Consider the following 11,403-nt stretch of genomic DNA (forward strand, 5'->3'; position numbering starts at 1 on the left):
TCCACAGTTCGGTATTTTGACCAAGAACGTATGTACGAAATCTATCAAGCCAGCCCGGATATTCGTTTAAGTGCATCAACTTTGGAGGTCGATTCAAACTTCCGGTTTCGCTTTCGCTCAATAAGATACTTTGAATGCTCGGAGTTTGATTTGATACCAATGCCCATTGACCTGTCGATATGGCATTTGCTTGCGAAGATGTCGACACCGGAGATTCGGCCCATGACGGAGATAGACTTGTATTTGTGTACTTTCCACTATCTGGAGCCGGTGTACCCCACCATGAGGGAGTGGAACCTGTACTTGTGTATTTTCCACTATCTGGAGCCGGAGTTCCCCACCAACTCGGATTCATGTTTGATAAGAAAAATGAATTCTATATGAATATCCCGAATGATAACAGCCAGTCGAATGATCCAAGCTCGAAAGACAAAACAAACACAAACCTGTTAAACCTTAACAGACTAAGATCGAAGGATCAAGACTTGTTCGAAGGATCAACAGTGTTCGAAAGATCACTGTTGAATTTCGAACAATGATTTCGAAAGATTCTCCAATGCGAAGGATCCTTATCTTTCGAATATGAACTGTAGATCGAACAATATATCCTTCGGAAAGATTCCTTGGCTCGAAAGATAAATCACAGACTTCGAAGAATGTTCGAAGGATCAATATCTGTCGAACCTCCTTTGATCGAAAGATGATCTTTCGACTTCGAAGGATATCTTTCGATGTGAACTGACACAGCTGACACAAAGGTGACAGGTTGGTGAAAAGGTGATTGGTTGGTAGAAACTTTCGGCAGAAAGGTATGTTCAGACCATACCTTTTCACCAAAACCAATTTGACCAATAAAATATACTAAAAATGGAAAGATCTTATCCAGAAACCGGTCACCGGAGTAAGCCGGAATTTGGCCGGAAATCACCAAGTTCCTTAAAAACAAGTTTTAAGTTACCCAACCCGTTCTTTAACACACCCGGTTAGTTTAGAACACGTTTTTACGTCAAGAAATGCGAGAAAAACACTAAAAACGGGTGCTAAACCATGTGTCCAAACACTCCAAAGTCTTGTAAAAACTCGATTTTAACAAGGAAAAGAGCCAAAGCTCTGATACCACTTGTAGGTCCCTCGGAGGATGAGGATAAACCTTAACCTTGTTATGTTCACACACTAGCAAGTGCGGAATCCAAGCTAGAGTGCAAACCGAGATGAAACAAGCACAAACACAAGACACACAATATTCACAGATTAACACCACTTGTATTAATGCGTATGAAAGGTTCGGTTACAAGCTCAATGTTTACAAATCTGTTTTGTAAACTCTCTCTAAGTGTGTGTGTGTTCACAACAGAAAGCTCTCTCTGTCTATGTCTATCTATCCTTCTGTCTTGCTTCTGTGTCTAATAAAAGTGAACACACTACATGGGTATATATACCCAACACTGGTCGTCTGGTCGAAGGATCAGATAGATTGATCGAAGGATCATCTATCGACCTGAAACCTGTCGAAGGATCTACATATACCTCGAAGGATGATCTATCGAGGTCCATCAACATCCATCGAAGGTTCATCTTTCGAGCTCATCGAAGGATCTAAACTATCCTTCGATGAGTCATCCTTCAACACAGACATGTTACAACCATGTACTAACTGTTTGGCCAAGTCAAACCAGGAGGATGGTTGACTTGGTCAAACTTACAAGACTAACAAAGGACATCGTCTTATATCATACAGAATACAGACAAAGTACAGACACAAGTGCACCAACATAACCTATGGCAGTTAAAGTGTTCGTTACTATTCAATCTAAAACAATTATCACAACCATAATCATCTCACTATACACATTGAATAACCAATCGACAACTAGGCTAATTATAACTCAAACCCACACCCAATCCTTTAGTGATTATTTAACATGAATTTATATACATATACACACATATACAACCCTTGTTTCGTTCGGTTACATCGACCACCAACATCACACCCCTAACAGTTCTTCATTAATTTAGATAATTCATCCAACTCTGTTATGCACAAGACTCTCATAACATAAATCACGTTACAATCAACTATTCATACCAACCATATTTCATATAATCACTTTGTTGATACATATTATGTGGTCGCGACTCGACTCGGTTCGACTTGGCTCGGTTCGACTCGGTTAGGTTCGGCTCAAGCCCGACGTCACGACATTCCTCCGTCGTGCGTCCCAGAGTTCGACACGCGAAGCACGGAGAGCCGAGAACACTTCCCGCTTGACACATCATCATGACATCATCATGATGATGTCATGATGATGTCAAGACTTTGACTAAAATGCACATATTTGAATCAAGTTGGAATTCATGTACGTGCATGAGTATGTTCAACAACTTGGGCCAATCAGCATACAGCATGGACTTCAGCCTTTGGGCTAAAGCCCAATCTCGACGGAACATAATTGAAGTCGACGAAACTGATATGTTTCGTCGACCATGAGTGTGATTCGTCAAATGCTTTCCATTTCGTCAATGTTTAATGTGTTTCGCCAAGTTGTGATTCGCCAAGTCTGTTTCGTTGTGTGTGTCTATAAATAGTCTGTCTGTGGATAAGAAATGTAAGAGAACACAGAGAGAGCACACAGAGAGCAAACACACACACACGAGAGTTTGAGAGAGTTTATAGAATACATCTGTAAACATTGAGCTTGTAACCGAACCTTTCATACGTATTAATACAGTGGTGTTAATCGGTGAATATTGCGTGTCGTGTATTTGCGTGTTCTATCTCGGTTTGCCTTTCCGGTTGGATTCCGCACAACCGGGTTGGTTAGTATACAAGGATTAGGCGACTAGATGCTCCTAGCCGGACCTACAAGTGGTATCAGAGCCTTGGCTCTTCTCCTTGTTAAAACCGAGGTGTTCTTGTTTGTTTTTCGGGTTTGAAAAGTTGTATTTTCTGAAAAACATTGTTTATCCGGTTTAAATCTTGGTGTTTTGCTTTGTGTTTGGTTAAAAACCTTGTTATTGTTCATGCTCACATGTTAGTTTTTGGTTTTTATTAAACATTTTAGTAAAATCGCGTGTTCGGAAAGTTTCGGGTTACCGGAAAACTCATAGTTTTTACCGGAAAATTCAGTGTGTTCTTGTGACATTCAAAGTGTTCTTCAAAAAGTTACACTTTTTGATCCTAAAAAATTGTTTTGGAAAGTTGTTTATGCATTGAGAATTGTTAAAGGATTATAATATTGTTCACCATGCTTGTTTGGTGAAAGGGGCATGTCTTAGCCGAAAGCATGTTCCTGTTGTGTCAGTAGATAGGACTGAACCAAAAAGTTTACCAACCCTCTGCCACTTTTTTTTTTGACGAAACACAACTCAACGAAACAGAATTGTAGACGAAACAAGAATTTCAGTTTCATCATTTGTATATTCGGCGAAACAAAAATTTTGTTTCGTCAACAACTTATAAAAATCAGTTTCGTCATTGTGTTGGGCTTCAAATCCTTTTCGTTGACTTTTAAAAGCCCAACAAGCACAATCCATTTCGTCAAAGTCAAGGCACAAATCCATTTCGTCAACTGCCATTTTCATTTCTTTGACTTTAAGTTGTAAAGTCCAAAAAAAAAAAATATTTTATTTCGTCAAATATAAAGCTCAATATTAAAATCCTTTTTTCACCGATTTGATTTGGACTCTTATATAACAAATCTGTTTTTGCCAATTATCTAGTGGATAAGTGTTGGGCTTGGGTTTCGTTATTCAACCATAACTTAACCTGTTTCATCAAAGTTTAAATTATAAAACTGTTTCGTCAAACATTCTATTTCGTCGAAACACTTGTAAATTTAAACAGAAGGGTTGCCAAAGGGATTTAACTGTTTGATTTGAGTTGTGATTTTCAGGTATTCAGTTTTCTTTATCAAACATGAATCCGAGTTGGTGGGGTACTCCGGCTCCGGATGGGGGAAAGTATACAAATACAAGTTTATCTCCCTCATGGGCCGAATCTCCCGTATTGACTTCTTCACAAGCCAATGCCATATCTACCGGTCAATGGGCATTAGTATCAAATCAAACTCCGAGCATTCAAAGTATCTTATTGAGCGAAAGCGAAACCGGAAGTTTGAATCGACCTCCAAAGTTGATGCACTTAAATGAATATCCAGGATGGGCAGAGAGGTTCAAAACATACGTGCTTGGGCAAAATACAGAATTGTGGTTACGTTTCACCACAGATTTCGATCAAGCGATAGAGGTTGCCGCTTCATCTGCTGCTACGTTTGCCGATCTTCCTGAAGATCAAAAGAAGACGTATGATCTGGAAAAGAAAGCATACGCCATTCTTACTCAGGCGTTAAGCAAAGATATTTACCATCAGTTTGTCAGTTTCAAGACAACGAAGAAACTGTGGGATGCGTTGAAGACCAGAGGGGTAGGAAATGAAGCAACACGTCAACTGCGACATGATCTACTCAAGAAAGAATTCGATGGCTTCACATGTATGGATAAGGAATCGTTGGGAGATATGACAAGCCGGTTTTATCACTTGCTTACATAGTTGGGCAATTTTGGAGTAGTAACAACTACAAAGAGGTGGTGAAGAAGTTTGCTGATGCGTTGCCTCCCCAATGGAATAGTTTCTTGGAGATTTTGAAGTATAACGGGGTTTTGGCTACTACAAACATCAACGACTTCGTGCAGCTTTTAGAGAACAAGGATCAGGAGGAAACCTTAAAGGCAAAAAGAGTTCCAGTGCCACAAAATCCTGAAATGTATTATGGAACTCCGAGTACTTCTTCTGCAAAATCCATTGTGCCATGCAATCCTGAGATGTATTATGGAACTTCCAGTTCTTCGTCTGCAAGACCTGGTTCACATGCTCCACTTCAAACGGCGTTTGTCACAAGCATGTATTTGTATGGCAATCCAATACAAGTTCCTGTTAAGCCAGCTCCCACCACAGACTTGTATGGAAATCCACTACAACCACCTCCTCCTGCTCAACAACAAGCGTGTTATGGAAATACATCATCTGCTGGTCAGCAATCAAAGCCAAATACAGTACGGCTCGACACTTCAAGCTTTTCAAAGGTCAGTGTGGAAGTAGCAAGGGAACACATGGAGCTGCTTAACACTTTAGTGAGCGCGTACTGTGGGTTAGTGGAAGGTCAGATTGGCAACATTAATCTGACACAAGAAGACTATCAGCAGATTGACAAGGAAGAGATGGACTTGATGGACATCAAGTGGGCCTTTGCTAGTGCTGTAAGAAGGGCAAAGGATTTCATGGAAAGAACTGGCAGAACCAGCTTGGAGAGCAAGAAAGACGCCAAGTATGGGTTCGATAAACAGGCAGTAAAGTGCTTCAATTGTGGTGAACGGGGTCACTTTAAAAGGGAATGTACAAGGCCAGCACAGCATGGGAACCAGAATCCCTTCAGAAACCAAGGCAACCAGCAGAACCAGAACAGGAACAATGAGCGTACATTGATACCTGTCAACAACCAGAGCCAAGCTGGAACATCAGATGCCAACCGGGCACTTGTGGTTCAAGTGGATGAAGGTTGTGACTGGTCAATCCAGCTAAGTGGTGATGCTCCGGATGGAACAGCGTGTTTTGCTGAGGTTGTCAAGGCTTTAAGTCACGCCAGTGGTGGAGAATCTTCCGCCAATGGTGGTGAATCTTCTGAGGATGAAGACTCTTCTGGTTACAGCAGGAGTTCAGATGAAGAATCCTCAAGTTCAGGTGATGATCATGTGGGTGAGACATCTAGTGCGTCAGTTGATGCAGATATTGATGAGCTTTTGGAGGAAGCTGCAGCAAGAAGTGATAGAAGATCTATTTTGGTGGATCAAGCTGCTTATTCTTCGTCTTCTCTCCATTCAGCCTTTATGGCTAATGTCGACAGTTCATCAAGTCAGGTATGTGTCGATGAACCAACTGCTATAATCTGTGATAATTGTGATAGTTTAAGTGTTAAATGTGTTGAGTTGGAAGCAAACATGTCTGAGTTGCAAGGCAAACATGATGCTTTACAAGCTAGTTTGTTTGACTTGCAAGACAAACATGTTTCATTGAATGCCAAGTGGTGTGAATTGCAAAGCAAACACGAGGCTTTGCAAGAGAAATATGATGTGACATTCATCCACAATCAGAAATTGACCGTGGATCTTTCAAAGTGCACTGAAGCCAATATGTTTTATGAAAACCATGAAAAAGAGTTTAAATCGGTAATTGAGAAATTAAAGAAAGATAAAACCGAGTTAACAAAAATGGTTTCCAGAAAACAAACTGATATTAATTTGTATATATCTCGCCTTGAGATAATGCAAAAGGAGATGGCTTGTGTCAAAACAGAAAGTGAGGGGATCCAACTTAAGCTAGACAGTTATTTGAGCTCTAGCTATGTGTTGGATCACATCATTGACGTTCAGAAAGAGAAACGGGATGTCACATGCATAGGATATAAGAAATGTCCACCACCAGTGAGACACAATTATGATGCAATGCCTGACGAGGAAGACAAAACTTTCTTTGAACCATCGGTTCCTTTGGATGTTAAGGAATTTGCAACAGGGCTCGGATACAAGAAAGAAGTATCATCCGGTTCAGATGTGTCAGCAGATACATGTGTGACTTCTGCTGAGCTGAATCAGGATCCTCCTGTCATTATCGAGGATGCTGATTCTTCTGATGATGAATCTGATGATACTATCCGTGCAAAGTCTGATGCGGTAATCAAAGATGAGGACATACCTCTCGAGAATTACATTCTATGTGATCCTCCTGCAAAACCCGCTAAGATTGTTGCAATTGAGTCCTCGTCTGAAAAAGGGTCGGAGAGTGTGAACTTGCTGTACACTCTTGTTGGTGATGATAAGATCTACTCTGACAAAGATTTTCCTATTAAGAATGTTAATCAATCTTTAATAAGTAAAGTCTTTGAAAATTCGACAAGTAAGTTTTTGGGAACGACAGGATCACGTGTTACAGTAACCCAATGTCCTCCTATCCCTAAGGCCGAAGTTCGAAAACAATTTGGCAATAAGAAATTACCAACAGTGCAAAAACAGCAAAATCACACCAAGCAAAAAGGAAAATTACCGGCTCAAGCTCAAAAGAAGCCGAATCAAAAGAAGAACAAAAATGTAAACTTTGTGAAATCGACGGGAACGGACAAAATCGAAACGTTTGAAAACAAATCTAACTTAGATTTTGTTAAGAAAGCAACTGTTCAGAAAAGAAATGAATCAAACAGTTCAAAACCTAGTACTTCGGGTTCACAAAGTTCATCATCATCGGCAAGACGATCACATGATACTTCGGGGTTTGTTGAACGAAGATCATGTTTTGAGTGTGGAACAATTGGACATATAATTCGAAATTGTCCATATCTTCATAAACAAAAAGGCAAAGTTGATGTTCCCCGTGACCAAACTGACCGTAAGCGATATGTTTCTGTAAAACAAGATCCCCGCCTTGTAAAAGAAAGGGAAAAGAAACAGAGACGCCAACAGGTCAAGAAAATTGAAAAGGCAATTAAAACCGATGTGGTTAACAAACCATCTGTTTCTGTAAAACCAGACATTTTAAAAATTTCAGACGACCATGAAGTTAAAATTTTAAAGAATAACACTGGTAAAACAAAACAGACCTGGAAACCAAAAACGGTTACTAAATCAGGGGGGCCATCACAATTTACAAATCATCAAAGAAAAGAAGTAATTGTTGTTGATGAAAATGGAAGACCCAAGACCACAATGGCTTGGGTCCCCATCTCCAACTAATCAATTGAGTTCATGTGCAGGGTGTTCCAGGAGGAACTATCAGTAGTCATTGGATTGTTGATAGTGGGGTATCCAGGCACATGACAGGCGACATGAAGCTTCTCTACGACATCAAATCTATTAGAGGAGGTTATGTTGCTTTTGCTGGAGATAAGGGCGGATATATTACGGGTGAAGGAATGATATCCAACGGGATTGTCAGCTTTGATAAGATCAACTTTGTGCAACAACTTGATCACAATCTTCTCATCGTCTCTCAAATTTGTGATAAGCAGTTCTCAGTACACTTTGATGCTAATGGATGTTATGTGCTGAAACCCGGCTTCAAAATTCCAAAAGAATGGATTCTCTTATCTGCTCCAAGGATAAATGATTTGTATGTCCTTGATATGAGCCAAGCTATTACTACATCTGCACAAGCAACATGTTTCGTTTCAAAAGCCACAGAAAAAGACTCAATCTCTTGGCACAGACGAATGGGTCACATTCACTTACGCAAAATGAATCATTTGGTATCAAATGAATTGGTGAATGGTGTTCCTCTCAAAAATTTCCATCTTCAAGACGTCTGTGTTTCGTGCCAAAAAGGAAAACAAACGAAGAAGAAACACCCTACAAAGAAGATCAACATGGTGGCAGTTCCTCTTGAACGTTTGCACATTGATTTGTTCGGTCCTGTCAAGCACAAAAGTATTCGGAATGATCAATACTGCCTCGTGATTACTGATGATTATTCAAGATTTTCTTGGGTGGCGTTCATGGCACACAAGAGTGAAACCTTTGGTATTATCAAAAACTTAATCATTCAGATTGAGAATTTGTATAAATTGAAGGTTAGGCGGATACGTAGCGACAATGGTACTGAATTTAAAAACCATGCCATGGCGGAGTTTTGCACTTCAAAAGGTATTCTTCACGAGTTTAGTGCAGCTTACACTCCTCAACAGAATGGCATCGCTGAACGTAAGAACCGCACATTGATCGAGACTGCTAGGACAATGTTGGTAGAGTCGCAGTTGCCCATTCCATTCTGGACTGAAGCTGTGGCCTCTGCATGTTACACGTTGAACCGAGTCCTTACAGTCAAAAGGCACAATAAGACCTGCTTTGAGCTTCTTCACAAACGAAAACCAGATTTGTCTTATCTTGAACCGTTTGGAGCTCCATGCACAATTATCGATCCTAATGGAAAGTTTGGGGCAAAAGCAATTGAGGGATACTTTCTTGGGTATGCCACCCCAAACTTAAGAGTCTGGAATCTAGAGACTAGAAGGGTCGAGGAATGGTCTGAGGTCAGAGTACAAAGGCACACATTGCCAGTCAAATGTCCTGGTCAGCCTTGGATGTTTGAGTACGATGACTTTTTCAATTCGATCAATGTTGAAGCCGTTGAAGAAAATGCTGCGGCAAGGATGTTTTTCGAGAGTGACAATGCAACAGTTTCACCGGTGGTTCGTCCAATTCTTGTCAATCAAGAACCATCTTCGGTGAACAATAATGCTCTCGACAATGAGGATTTTCACGATGCTGCCGAATTGAACGAATCTTCAGAGGATGATGAATTTCTAGATGCTGATCAAGAAGCTCCAACGACAGCAGTTCATGGTACTTCAGAGGGTACTCCTCCAGTGGATGCCCCTAGAACAGCTGAAGCTACTGCATCATCCTCTTCGTCAATTCCGGGCATTGATTTAGTTGTTGATCTCAATCTCAACAACCTGGGTATAAATATTCCAGTTCGAGATAATCCTGAAACAAGGATTCATAATACCCATCCTCAACAAAACATCATCGGAAATGTGCAAAGTGGCATTCAAACAAGAAACATGTTGCGGAACAACCACAATGCAGGCCTGTATGCAGCTATTCGAGAATCCGGGCAACAAAACGATTGGTCTTTCGCGTGTTATGTCTCACAGGAAGAGCCAAGAACTTGGAAAGAAGCAATGAAAGATAACTCTTGGTGGAAGCAATGCAGGAAGAATTGCAACAATTCCAGAAGCTAGGTGTCTGGAAACTCGTAGAGAAACCTGCTGGATACAAGAAGATTGGTACCCGTTGGGTGTTTAAATGCAAAAAGGATGACCGTGGAGTTGTTATCCATAACAAAACACGTTTAGTCGTTCAAGGTTTTCGTCAGATAGAAGGGATCGACTACAACGAAGTGTATGCACCAGTTGCACGTCTTGAAGCAATTCGGATCTTTCTAGCCTATGCGTCCTTCAAAGGATTCAAGGTTTACCAGATGGACGTGAAAAGTGCATTCTTACATGGTGTGGTTGAAGAAGAGGTGTACGTCGAACAGCCTCCAGGTTTTGAAGATCCTATCCATCCCGATCGGGTTTGGTTGCTCAACAAAGCTCTCTATGGTCTTCATCAAGCACCGCGAGCTTGGTACGCAACCTTATCTAATTATTTGCTGGAGAACGGTTTTCGAAGGGGTCTTATCGACTGTACTCTTTTCATCAAAGAAAAAGATGGAGATCTTCTTCTGGTACAGGTATACGTTGATGATATTATTTTTGGTTCTACTAATGATGTATTGTGTAGGAATTTTCGAGCGCATTATGCAGGATAAATTCGAGATGAGTGCTATGGGGGAAATGACCTTCTTTTTGGGCCTACAAGTGCAACAAACTGAGTCTGGGATATTCATCCATCAGACTAAATATGTTGGCGACATCTTGAGCCGGTTCCAGATGTCTGATGCAACGCCCATTGGTACCCCATTGCCACAAAATCACGGAATTACTCCAGATCTGAAGGGTGAAGCTGTTAACCCCTCATACTATCGCGCGATGATCGGATCTCTTATGTACCTCACAGCATCAAGGCCAGACATTATGTACCCAACGTGCCTGCTTGCCAGATATCAAGTCAATCCGAAGGCCTCACATCTTGCAGCTGTAAAACGGATTTTTCGTTATTTGAAGGGTTGCCCTAACACCGGTCTATGGTACCCTAGGGATAATAACTTCGACTTGATCGCTTTCAGTGATTCTGATTTTGGCGGATGCAAAATCGACGGCAAACCCACAACGGCTGGATGTCAGTTTTTGGGAAATCGCCTAGTCACATGGCAGTGCAAGAAGCAGACCTCTGTCGCTACATCAACATGCGAAGCTGAATACATTGCTGCCTCAAGTTGTTGCTCCCAAGTCCTGTGGATTCAACAACAATTACGCGACTACGGTTTTGAATTCCTAACTACTCCTATTTACGTTGATAATTCTGCTGCATTACAGATCACTAGAAATCCTGTGCAACACTCAAAGACCAAACACATCGAAATCAAATATCACTTCATACGTGATTGCTTTGAGAAAAGGCTAATCGATGTTGTTAAGGTCCACACCGATGACCAACGTGCCGACCTTTTTACCAAAGCATTTGACAAATCAAGATTTGACTTTTTATTATTGGTAAACGGCATTAAGGTCAAGCAAGAGTAAAACCAACATCGGAAAATCATTTTTGTAAATACCTTTGTGTTATTTAAATTTATCTTAGTTTGTTGATTTTAGGGGGAGTAAATCCAAATTTGAAAATCCAAAAACATCGAAAAAAGTTTCAAAAACACAAAAACAATAGAAAATCAAAAATGAGTTTCCTGGCGAGCAA

Source organism: Helianthus annuus, chromosome 11 (assembly GCF_002127325.2).
Source record: "Helianthus annuus cultivar XRQ/B chromosome 11, HanXRQr2.0-SUNRISE, whole genome shotgun sequence".
Taxonomy (NCBI): Eukaryota; Viridiplantae; Streptophyta; class Magnoliopsida; order Asterales; family Asteraceae; genus Helianthus; species Helianthus annuus.